The sequence below is a fragment of the Protobothrops mucrosquamatus genome, unplaced genomic scaffold (assembly GCF_001527695.2).
Source record: "Protobothrops mucrosquamatus isolate PMUCROS unplaced genomic scaffold, P.Mucros_1.0 scaffold1246, whole genome shotgun sequence".
NCBI lineage: Eukaryota > Metazoa > Chordata > Lepidosauria > Squamata > Viperidae > Protobothrops > Protobothrops mucrosquamatus.
In genome coordinates, this window is record NW_015387453.1 from 105279 (window position 1) to 117491 (window position 12213).

The following is a 12213-nucleotide window of genomic DNA, read 5'->3' on the forward strand; positions in this document are numbered from 1 at the left end:
AAAACCAAATGCACAAGTACAGCATAGGTGGCACCTTGCTCAATAGTAGTAACTGTGAGAGGGACCTCGGAGTCCTAGTGGACAATCACCTAAATATGAGCCAGCCGTGTGCTGCAGCTGCCAAAAAGGCCAACACAGTGCTAGGCTGCATTAACAGAGGGATAGAATCAAGATCACGTGAAGTGTTAATACCACTTTATAATGCCTTGGTAAGTCCACACTTGGAATACTGCATCCAGTTTTGGTCACCGCGATGTAAAAAAGATGTTGAGACTCTAGAAAGAGTACAGAGAAGAGCAACAAAGATGATTAGGGGACTGGAGGCTAAAACATATAAGGAACGGCTGCTGGAATTGGGTATGTCTAGTTTAACGAAGAGAAGGACGAGGGGGGACATGATAGCAGTGTTCCAATATCTCAGGGGCTGCCACAAAGAAGAGGGAGTCAAGCTATTTTCCAAAGCGCCTGGAGGCAGGACAAGAAGCAACGGGTGGAAACTAATCAAGGACAGAAGCAACCTAGAACTAAGGAGAAACCTCCTGACAGTTAGAACAATTAACCAATGGAACAACCTGCCTCCAGAAGCGGTGAATGCTCCAACACTGGAAGTTTTTAAGAAGAGACCGGACAGCCATTTGTCTGAAATGGTATAGGGTTTCCTGCCTGAGCAGGGGGTTGGACTAGATGACCTCCAAGGTCCCTTCCAACTTTATTATTATTATTGTTATTGTTATTATTATATTTTCTCCCATTTTCTCCTGACAACAGAGAAAATTGACTTAAATCTTTACTGACAGTGATTCCACACTTGGCGGATTTGATTTGTTAAAAAAAAAGAGAAATAAAAACATATCATGGCTCTCAGCTTTTAGCAGCATCAAAGAAAGAACCAATAAACTCTAATAAGAATGTTTTTTCACGCGTTATGATTTGTTCATCCATCATCAGCAGGAGATGCAAAATCTTGTTAAGAACATTTTAGTTGAATGAATCATTAACTCTCAAAGAGTTCAAGTAAACACTCTTCATATTAGACCCCAAGTTCACTTCAAACCTTCTGTAGCTTCCAGAGCTGTAAATCTGTCTCTATAAAGCTTGAAGATACAATTAACAAAGATAAAAAATAAATTCAGGATCTGAGTTTTTTTCTTAAGATGATATATGGAATATCTGTCTAAAAACATTGTGCAAACCAGCTACAAATTGCTTGTTAGATTTTCTGCCCCTTGTGCTTTTCAACTTTTGATGGAGATCTATCAGTCCTACTCACTAGTTCATAATCAAACAATCCTGTAGGACAACAGGGGGTATCCCTGATTACAGATAGTCCTTATCTTACAATCATTCATTTAGTGAACATTCAAAGTTACAACAGCACTGAAAAAAGTGATTTATGACCATTGTTCACACTTATAGCTGTTGCAGCATCCCCATAGTCACCTGATCAAAATTCAGTTGCTGGGCAACTGGCACATATTTATGATCTCTTTTAAAATAGTGCATTCATATGCAGCATCACGGGGTCAAGTGATCGCTTTTTGCAACCTTCTGACAAGCAAAGTCAAGACAGGTGGATTTTTCATGGTCTGGATGACAAAATGGCTCCATTACTTTCTTTTGTGGCTTTGACATTTGAACCTAAATCATCCAGTGGTCGGATTTGTGTCAGCATGTGTGCTTAGTGGTAGTAAAAAAAATTATAATGGGGGGGGGTCAGTTCCTGAGATACATTTTTTACAAAGACCTATGGAACTGAGTCTGATGGAACAGGGTTGGATTGTGTTCGTTTATTCAAATGTTAATGGGAGCAGAAGCTTCCTCATAGCTGAAAGTTATATTTTTGGGTTGGATGCATCTTCCCTACTCAACCAATTGTTTCCTTCCTGATCTCCTGGAAGGTAGGAGGGGATCATTTGGTCCCTACTTTCCGTCTCTATTCTGCTGCCCTGATGTACAGTACATCAAAGGTTAAAGCTATAGGCCAGTCAGTCCTAAATATCATTTCTAGTGGCTCTTGATATTTGTATGCCCTTTTGATATATCGAGATAAAGTAGATATTAAGTCCTCTACCTGTTTTTTATCTCTAGGGATCTCTCTCTCTCCCCCCCCCTTTTAGCTGCCTTTTATCCCATTCTGTAGTTTTGGAGGAGGAGGAGGAGGAGGAGGAGGAAGAGGAAGAGGCAGGAACTCCTGTTGATGGAAATCTTTCCCTTATTCCATACTTCCAGAAAAATGCTGCAAAGTATACTCTTGAAAAGCAGGACAGAACTGTAGATAGATCCACCCTCTCATGCTACGGGAATAATTTAGTAAGTGATTGCGAACTTGGAGAGTCTTGCACCCTCTGTAGTTCCTGCTATGGCTCCCAATTAAAAAAAGAACATAATATGAAAGATTATCTCTTCTTTAGGACTCACTGGTGTCCAATCCAAGGGATGGATGAGTGGCAAACAGCTGCTTAGCTGTGTCAGTATTATAGCAGGTGGTGCTCCCATTCTGTTCACTGACTCCGATCGGAATGATACTGAATTGAAACATGAAGCGAATTACTTGTTTCAGCTTAATCTATCCAGTTATTCAAAGTATTTCTTCTTGCCTGGAGCCTTCCTTGATTTCTTCTGCCACCAAGCACTTGCTACTTAACAATCTTTTAAGGGGAATTATTTGATGGATGTGCTGCAGGCACAGGTAATATCTGTGCCTACCAACCCACCAACTCTTTCCTTGCTAATAATGTTTGCTGTAGAAACGGAACTGCCCCGTTTGTGTCTGTCCTCATCTCAAATTAGCCTGCAACATGGGCAGATGGTGAAAGGGGTTAGATATCTGCTCTTTTCAAAGCTCAGCATTTTTTCTGCATGCTTCAGGAACCAGAGAGGACAGCTTTGCACAGTCTGACATGGAAGAAGAAATGGAGAATCAAGCCAAAGCAGAAGTTAGATGAGCTTGTTTTAATCTACACAAACTAGTTTTCGCCATTCCATTACAGCAGGGGTGTCAAACTCAATTTCATTGAGGGCCGCATCAGCATTGCGGTTGCCCTCAGGGGGCCGGGTGGGTTTGGCCAGGGTAGGTGCGGCCTACTGGGTGGGTGTGGATGGAGTGGGTGTGGCCTACTGGGTGGGTGTGGCCAGCTCTACATCATTCGTGTCAAGGGTGCCTGTGGGGGCCTGGGCAGGAGTGGGACAGATCTGAGGGTCTCTGGCAGAAGGGGCTGGGACCGGGGCAAGCGCCAAGGCAGGGTCCACTGGAGGAGCCTCACTGTTCCTCTCAGGCCATGCGGGGGGGGGGGCTTATGGAGCTAAGACTGAATGTGTTTCAGCATAGATGACCACCACAAAATTGTACATTGGCTCCCAGCTGGCCTGGGCCAGAGCCAAGACAGAGGGGGCTGTTCCCTCACTGTTTCCAGGATGGCTTCACGGGCCACATGAAACCACTTCACGGGCCGCATCCGGCCCCCGGGCCTTGTGTTTGTCATGTCTGCATTACACTATAATGGGACTTCATGATAGATGGAAGCAGAATGTATTCATAATTTTAGATTAGTTGGGCTTAATGCATAAAGAACTTGAAAAAAAATGGAACTTCAATGTTATATATATTGACAGCAGCAAGAATACGCCATGCACAAAAATGGAAGGACACTTTAATTCCCACAATGGATGAATAGCTGCAGCAGTTGATGGAGTTAGCAGAGATGGCTAAATTGACTGCTTTGGTTAAAGAAAAGAACACAATTTTGTTTCTACTTGAAAATCACTTTTGGACTTTGGACTTTGGCTGGAAAAAAAATGAAACTCTGAATTCAGGTTTTGCTGATTAGATAGATTTTTTTTTTTGTTATAGAAATGACTGGTATGTACTGTACCAATATAACCTTATTCTACTGCATCAAAAAGAGTGAGAAGTCAATGCTTTTCTTTTTCCTTTTCCTCCCCTATTTTCCCATTTTTCTTTGTATTTCTGTATTTTATATTTTGATAAACTAATAAAATATACACTGACCCTAATGTTATATGGCTTGGATTTCCAGAGGCAAGGATGGATCAAAACTTTGTGGCAAAACTTCCTTGTAGAAGGTCTTAGATTCAATCTTTGACATCTCTACTTGAAAGTAGACCAAGTAACAAGAGCTGGAAGCATCTCAGCTTCTTCCATAAAGCCTCCAGTTATCACTATAAATAGTTCCATAGAGTAATGCCCTGCATATATTAGGAGTTTATCATTACTCAAGTTCTCCTTTCACCTGTTTTACATTTTGCTTGTATATCCTAGTCAGTGGAGTTATGCCTTATTAAAAAAAAAAGTTTTGGAAGACATGCTTCAGACCTCATGAGGCCACAACACTTCTTTGCTATTCATTTAAAAAAACCCGTCTTTTCTCAGGCATCTATATAAGAATGACTGACAAATGCTGTTGCTTTAAGGCAGCCCCCCCCAACCTTTTCAGTTCTGCAGATGAGTGGTGACAACAGGGGGAGGGGAAATGGTTTCATGTGCAAAACCTAAATCCCTTGCATGCACAAATGAAGCTTCGTGCGCTCACCTGCTGGTTCAGTGGCTCAGTTCCCAATGGGCCGCAACCTGGTTCCCAATGGGCCACAGCCTGGTTCCCAATGGGCCACAGCCCGGTTCCCAATGGGCCACAGCCAGTAGTGGGCCACAGCTTGGGGTTGAGGACCCCTACTTTAAGGAATGATTCATTAATGTTACTATGACTACGTATGTAACAGGGACAATTTGTTTAGGCCCTCATGGAAACTTAAAAGAAGTTGAGCTGTTTTAATAAATAAGTCTTCTTCTAGATTATTGTCAAAGGGTCCACAAATGTAGAGAGCAAGGAAGATGACCTTGGTGGTGATAGGCAAGATCTGTCCTCAGGATGATGGGGAATGAAATACATTTTAATTCTACAATAGACACGTAATTATCAGAAGAAGTTCAGACACCTCCCTAATTCATTGAACAATAAGGACAAGAGGAGGGGCAATCATACTCCCATGATTCTCTTCTTATAGCAAATTTAAATAAAAGTAGTTTTAGCGTTCCCATGGAGCTGATTTCTTGATGTAGTCTACCTAATGGTCTTGACATTAATTCTAACAACCAATAGTATAGAATCATGAGACAAAAGAAAATCCAGCAACCTACAGTTGTTATTGCTTGCATTGAAAAAAATCTTCTAATCATAAAAATTCATGGGTATGCTATGCAAAATTTCCATATAATCCAGGAATGATATGTGACCCAATGTGCCTCAGACCTAATTGCTATTTCTGCACACCTCATTATCCTATTAAGGGACTGTTTCCCAGCTCAACAAACCTCACAAATCAAGAAGTCTTTCAGTATGAAAAGAGAGACCAGGGGAGTGATATTATAACAATGTTCTAATATCTCAGGGGTTGCCACAAAGAAGAGGGGGTCAACCTATTTTCCAAATCATCTGAATGCAGAACAAGAAGCAATGGATGGAAACTAATCAAGGACAGAAGCAACCTAGAACTAAGGAGAACTTTTCTGACAATGAGAACAATTAATCAGTGGAATAACTTGCCTCCAGAAGTTGTGGGTGCTCCAACACCGGAGGTTTTTAAGAGATTGGACAATCATTTATCTGAAACGGTATAGAGTTTCCTGCTTGAGCAGGGGGTTGAACTAGAAGACCTCCAAGGTCCCTTCCAACTCTGTTATTCTATTATAGTTCTAACTTATTCAATTTCTATTTCCCTCATTCAGATTCTTTTTTTAAAAAGTATTCTGGAGGAGAAAGAAAGTCTGAATGTGCCTCTGATGTGAAACAACTCAACTGCAAAGGTGACCCAGACAGAGCCGTTGTCAGTTAGAAAATAAGTACTTGGCTATTTGGGCCAAAAGACCTTCACCACTTCCAAGAGCAAATTTGAAGAAGTCTCAGGTGCTTTATGATGTGTGACCCTTGGGCTCCCATCACAATTTCTTGACATAAAAGCTTTCAATGGTAAAGCAAGCTTGAAAAAAAAGATTTTCTCCTGTATGGATAAAAACTTTTATGGCTTCTTCTGCCTCTACCTTTTATATACTAGTTTCCTGGGCTTAACATTCTTCAGATATATTAATTCATGGGAAGTGTCATGTTGGCTGGTATCTTCTTTAATGTTTATTAGGCTTCCTGTACCATCCAACTTTGTTTATCATTTTACTTCATTACAGTAAGACAGGCGGCAACACAAAGTATCAGACTTCAGCACAATTGTGTCCTGTTCTGGGCACAGCTCCAAAAGGACAGTGACAAGTTCAGAGAAAGATCAGAGGACAGACACCAAGAAGGTGAGGGATCTAGAAACCAAGTCCTAGGAAGAACAGTGAAAGGACCTAGGTACGTTTATCCTACAGAAGATATGACTGAGGGGAGATAAGCTAGAAGGGTTTAGATATCTTCAGCTATTGTCTACGGAGAGTCTCAATCACCCAGGTCATGGTGTTCCATGGTGCTTTTTTCAAAAGGCAACTGGACTTTCTTGGGGGTTTTTTCTCAACAGAGCAGGAAGGATAAGATACCACCTATCTCAGTGATGGCGAATCTTTTAGAGACCGAGTGCCCCAAAACCGCCCTACCCCCATTGCTCCGCCCTGCCCGCTCTACCCTCACCCCGCCCCACCTGCCGAGCCACCCACCTCCACGGCCCGCCACAGATCGCTCAGGCGGCCCTGCAGTGCCATGGTGGCCAAGCCCTCCACCTGTGCCCCGCATCATCTGCGCGTGAGGGGGCACAAAGATGGAGTCTTGTCCCTGCTGCCCAGCTGCCATGTGCTTGGCTGCACTGCTCCACACCCAGGGGCGGCTTTCCTCCGGGGGGGCTGCTGATGAGAAGGGGACTGCGGGGGGAGGCAGGGCTTGGGCGATGGCGTGCATGCCCACAGAGAGGGCCCTGAGTGCCACCTCTGGCACGTGTGCCATAGGTTCGCCCCCACTGACCTATCTCCTATTTACAACACAGTCCTTTCAGCAGTCCCGAGCAGGTTCCACACCAATTTGCACTCTGATTCAGGTGGCTCTGAGGATACACATAAATCCTCAACTACTCTCAAAGTGCTAAGGACCAACTCTCAGAGGGCTAGCAATGATCTTCCCATTCTCCACCAATTAGCTAGAACTGAAGAAGCTTCTTGGATGGGAACAAAATATTTTCAAAGGAAAAAAAACACCCAAAAAAGTGCCTTTTGAAAAAAGCACCTTTGGGGATGATCTTAAGCTGTTGACGTTGAAGTAGACTTATTCTCCATTGCTTCAAGAGGAAGGACAAAAAAACAAACAAAAAAGGTTAAAAATACAGGAAGGAGGCATTACGTTGGAATTTCCCGACTTATTTAGCCAAAAGAATGAACACCACACAAAGTGGTGAGTTCTCCTTTGCTAGAGATCTTCATACAAAGATGGAAACACCATGTGTCAGAAATGCATAATGGATTCTGCACTGAGCCAGGCTTTGAATTAGATGTTCTCTAAGAGCCTACTCAACTCTGATTTTTTTTTTTTAACGCTTATGTCTTTCTTTGCTTCCAGCCATAGTTAGGAAATTTAAAAAGGGGCCATCTGCAATCTAGGACTTTCCTGGAAACCCTAGAGCCTAGACTCACTTGCCCAGCATATTGAAGTGTTGCATTTTGGAAGGTACAAGAGATACTTAAAGACTTGGAAAGCTTAGCTTCTCAAGCCACATCAATAAGGTTCTTTCCCCCTTAGGGGAGGAATGGGCTTATAGAACAAACTGTGAGAGGGACCTCGGAGTCCTAGTGGACAATCACCTAAATATGAGCCAGCAGTGTGCTGCAGCTGCCAAAAAGGCCAACACAGTGCTAGGCTGCATCAACAGAGGGATAGAATCAAGATCACGTGAAGTGTTAATACCACTTTACAATGCCTTGGTAAGGCCACACTTGGAATACTGCATCCAGTTTTGGTCACCGCGATGTAAAAAAGATGTTGAGACTCTAGAAGTACAGAGGAGAGCAACAAAGATGATTAGGAGACTGGAGGCTAAAGCATATAAGGAACGGCTGCTGGAATTGGGTATGTCTAGCTTAATGAAGAGAAGGACGAGGGGGGACATGATAGCAGTGTTCCAATATCTCAGGGGCTGCCACAAAGAAGAGGGAGTCAAGCTATTCTCCAAAGCGCCTGAAGGCAGGACAAGAAGCAATGGGTGGAAACTAATCAAGGAGAGAAGCAACCAAGAACTAAGGAGAAACTTCCTGACAGTTAGAACAATTAACCAGTGGAACAACCTGCCTCCAGAAGCGGTGAATGCTCCAACATTGGAGGTTTTTAAGAAGAGGCTGGACAGACATTTTTCGAAATGATATAGGGTTTCCTGCCTGAGCAGGGGGGGTTGGACTAGATGACCTCCAAGGTCCCTTCCAACTTTACTATCATCATCATCATCATCATCATCATCATCATCATCATCATCATCATCATCATCATCATCATCATCATCATCATCATCATCATCATTATTATTATTATTATTATTATTATTATTATTATTATCCCTATAGCCCTTTTCAAAACCTAAAGGGACCTAAAGTATTTCAGCTCTGCCCATTCCAGGCTATCTTGATAATCACTGGCCTCATTCTCTGAGCAACACTTCAGTTAGGCAGGATACCTAGAAAAAGTGTGACTCCAAAGCCCAATCTGATTGTGTTATGTGTACCAGGCACCTAAAGCTGTCCATTTTATCCACTGACTCTCACTATACAAAGCCATAATTATTTTTTTTCTGGGATAGAAAATGCCAGAAAATGCTTCTTTCTGTCTCTAGAAATACCCAATAAGACACTGAAGAGCAAGTAAACTATATCGAGATCCCACATCACCTGTTTTGCATCCATCCCACTCAGTAGGAAATGAAATTTTTGATGTGTTTCATAAGGAAGCTCTTTGGTTCTTCAGCTTTTCTCCAAAATAGGTAATAGGGAAGGCAAAGATAAACGATTTGCTACTCTTCCCTCTTCCTCCGCCTTCCTCTTGTCCTCTAATTGATAAATTTCAAAATGCATTGCCCTAATTCAGGATCTGCCCCAGAAGTTTCCCTTCTCTTCTTTCTCCTCCCCATCAGCCAGTCTACAGTTACGTCGACTTTCAGCCCACAAGCAAAAGCAAATGTTGAGTCCATTGCTCCGTTGGCTTCCATTGCAGTTAAAAAAAAAAAGATTATAAACCGTCCATACAAGTTAGACAAATAAAGCTACAACTTTCATGTCCCTCAAGAGATCTGGGCAGTCTCAGGAAATTCTGAAGAGGAGAAGAAAGACAAAAGAGGCAAATTAGAAAAGGAAGAACGCCGTCTTAAAGGTGGGAGAGGAGGGGTCTCGGTCGTATTGTTTCGATGCTGCAGGCAAAACAGCACTTCAAACGTGCGCTGACTCACGCCAGCCAAAGAAGAAAAGGGGTGGAAGGACAATTCTTTAACGATTTCTAAAAGGCAGGCAAATTTGTTACACTAGCTCCGTGCTGACATAATTCAGAGCTCTGTCTTGGGGCCTCATCAGCAAAAGGAACCAGCAGATTCCGGCCTGCTTCTGGCTCGTTCGTTCCTAGATGACTAATTTGTAGAGACGCTGCCGAGGAGAGATTCATTTGCTTTTCCCCCCGAGTCCGATTCAGGCAAAGCTCCTCTTGACCGCAGGGGAAAGCCTCTCCCCAGCCATTATTTACTGCCATTCGGAAAATCCCAAGAAGGCTGCAAAATTCCACATATCAATCTGGACAATTTCATTTGATACAAGGCCATAAATACTATATAAGGCAGGGGTGTCAAACTCAATTTCATTGAGGGCCGCATCAGCATTGCGGTTGCCCTTGGGGGGCCGGGTGAGTGTGGCCAGGGTGGGTGCGGCCTACTGGGTGGGTGTGGGTGGAGTGGGTGTGGCCTACTGGGTGGGCATGGCCAGCTCTACATCGTTCGCGTCAAGGGGGCCTGGGCAGGAGTGGGACAGATCTGAGGGTCTCTGGTAGAAGGGGGTGGGACCGGGGCAAGCGCCAAGGCATGGTCCATTTCTTCATTCCTCACAAAGGGTGACACCTCCCCAGCATGCACCCAGGGGGCGGGGCCAATGCAGCAGGGGCTGGTTCCTCGCTGTTTCCAGACGGCCTTGTGGAGCTAAGACTGAATGTGTTTCAGCATAGATGGCCATCACAAAATTGTACATTGGCTGCCGGCCAGCCTGGGCCAGGGCCAAGGCAGCAGGGGGCCGTTCCCTCACTGTTTCCAGGATGGCTTCATGGGCCACATGAAACCACTTTGCGAGCCGCATCCGGCCCCTGGGCCTTGTGTTTGACATGTCTGATATAAGAGAATAATGAATAATGCTGTCCGTTTAGCAGGAAAGGTTTCCGTTTTCAAGGTGAATTTCTTTGCATTTCTTTATACGGGTAGTCCTCGACTTCAGAAGCACAACGGGGACCAGAATTTCCATTGCTAAGCAAGACAGTTGCTATGTGAGTTCTGACCGATTTTATGACCTTTTTTTGGTTATGGTTGTTAAGTGAATCATTGCCATGGTTAAGTGAGTCACGTGGTTGTTAAGCGGGTCCATCTTTCCCCATTGATTTTGCTTGTTGGAATATAAAGAAAACTTCCCGACACTTAAGATCTGTTCATGCTGTCCAAGCTTCCTTTGGAAGTTGTGGGCTCTCCATCTTTGATAGTATGCGAAGTCAGCTCCCCCCACCCCAGAGAAGGAAATATTAAAAAGGACAGAAAAATATATTTCTTCCAAGGAACTTAAAGAGACAGAAAAGCATGCCCAGTTTTTCTTAATAGCCCCAAGTCTGCCTCCCTCAAGCAGAAACCAGCCCTGTACAAATGCAGATGTAAACCATCAGGAAAGTTGGAGTTAGGAGATTAGGAAGACGAAGACCTAAAATCTGCATACCCCACCTGGGACAGGACATGGTAGGATTAACTCACAAAGGCCAAAGGGCACACCCAAACTCAGGTCAGAATACATGACACAGGAAATAGCCTCAAAACAGGAACAGGAAATAACCCCAAACAAAAGGCTCCAGAGGGTATAAAAAACCTACTTCCTACATGTGCTCAGCCCTTTTTTCACTTCTCTTGCTGCCAGAACCATCTTCCTGTCTGGCTCCCCTCTTCAATAAACTACAACCTTCTTCCCAAAGTAGTTGCCATCTTTATTCTCAGCTTGGTTGAGCCACGATGAAGACTTTTCTTCCAACAATAGGTTTTAAGAAGAGATTGGACAGCCACTTCTTAAGGATGACTTTCCTGTACATTGAAAAGGATTGTACTGGATGATCCTTCTGGGCCCTTCAGTTTCCCAGTTCTATGATTCAAGAGTACAGCAAAATAGAGCTTCCTATATGCATCCTTTAGCTACACTGTCAGAAACTCGTATTTAACCTTGTCTTCAGTTTTGTTGCATTTTTTTTTCTTTCACGCAGAGAATGCTTTGTAGACCTTGATATTTCAAGGTTAGGAGACAGATCTTGGTCCAATCCAATCAAAAGGCTTCCATGCATACAGTGGTATCCCATCTCTTTCACGGGGGTCCTGCTGAGCAGCCATTATACTCCAAGCTATTTGAAACACCCTTGATTGTTATGATCCAGCTACCTTCTAATCTAGTCTGCTTTTGAGGATTTTTATCTTGGAAAACAGGCTCAAAATCAACAACATTGACAATAATAATTACTGGTAATATTAGTAATAATAACCCAGGACAATGTCAATGTAGGTCATTATCAGAAATTGAAATATAATTTTAATTGCCTGCAACGTCATCAAATAACTATATCCCAGGAGGATTTCAAGTGATGAAAATGTTAAGTATCCCACAGCTGCTCCATAGCAGACTGTAATATAGCTACCGTTTATTATAATGTTAGGAGAGAACTCACGCTAAGAAACTTTGCCAGCTTCCTCTCTGTAAAACCCAGATCATTCATGCTGCAAAACGTTGTCTTTTAAATTGTTATTTAGAACAGGGCTTTTCAACCTTTTCACCCATTGTACCACTTTTAGGATATGGCAACATCCGAGTACCACCAGTCGCCTAGCAAGGTGTCAAAAACTTGACGACCAAAAAAAAAAAAAAGGAAAAAAGTGATAAAGTACAGGTAGTCCTCGACTTACAACAGTTCGCTTAGTGACTGTTCGAAATTACAATGGCACTGAAAAAAGTGCCCCCCAAGCCAT

The 12213-nt window shown here is 43.2% G+C and overlaps 1 protein-coding gene across 1 annotated transcript in view; it reads right to left on the minus strand.

Moving 5' to 3' along the window:
* LOC107292021 (ras-related and estrogen-regulated growth inhibitor-like) overlaps positions 1-12213 on the minus strand; it is a 60918-nt gene that overhangs the window by 11418 nt on the left and 37287 nt on the right. The gene's annotated exons all lie outside the window — the stretch shown is intronic.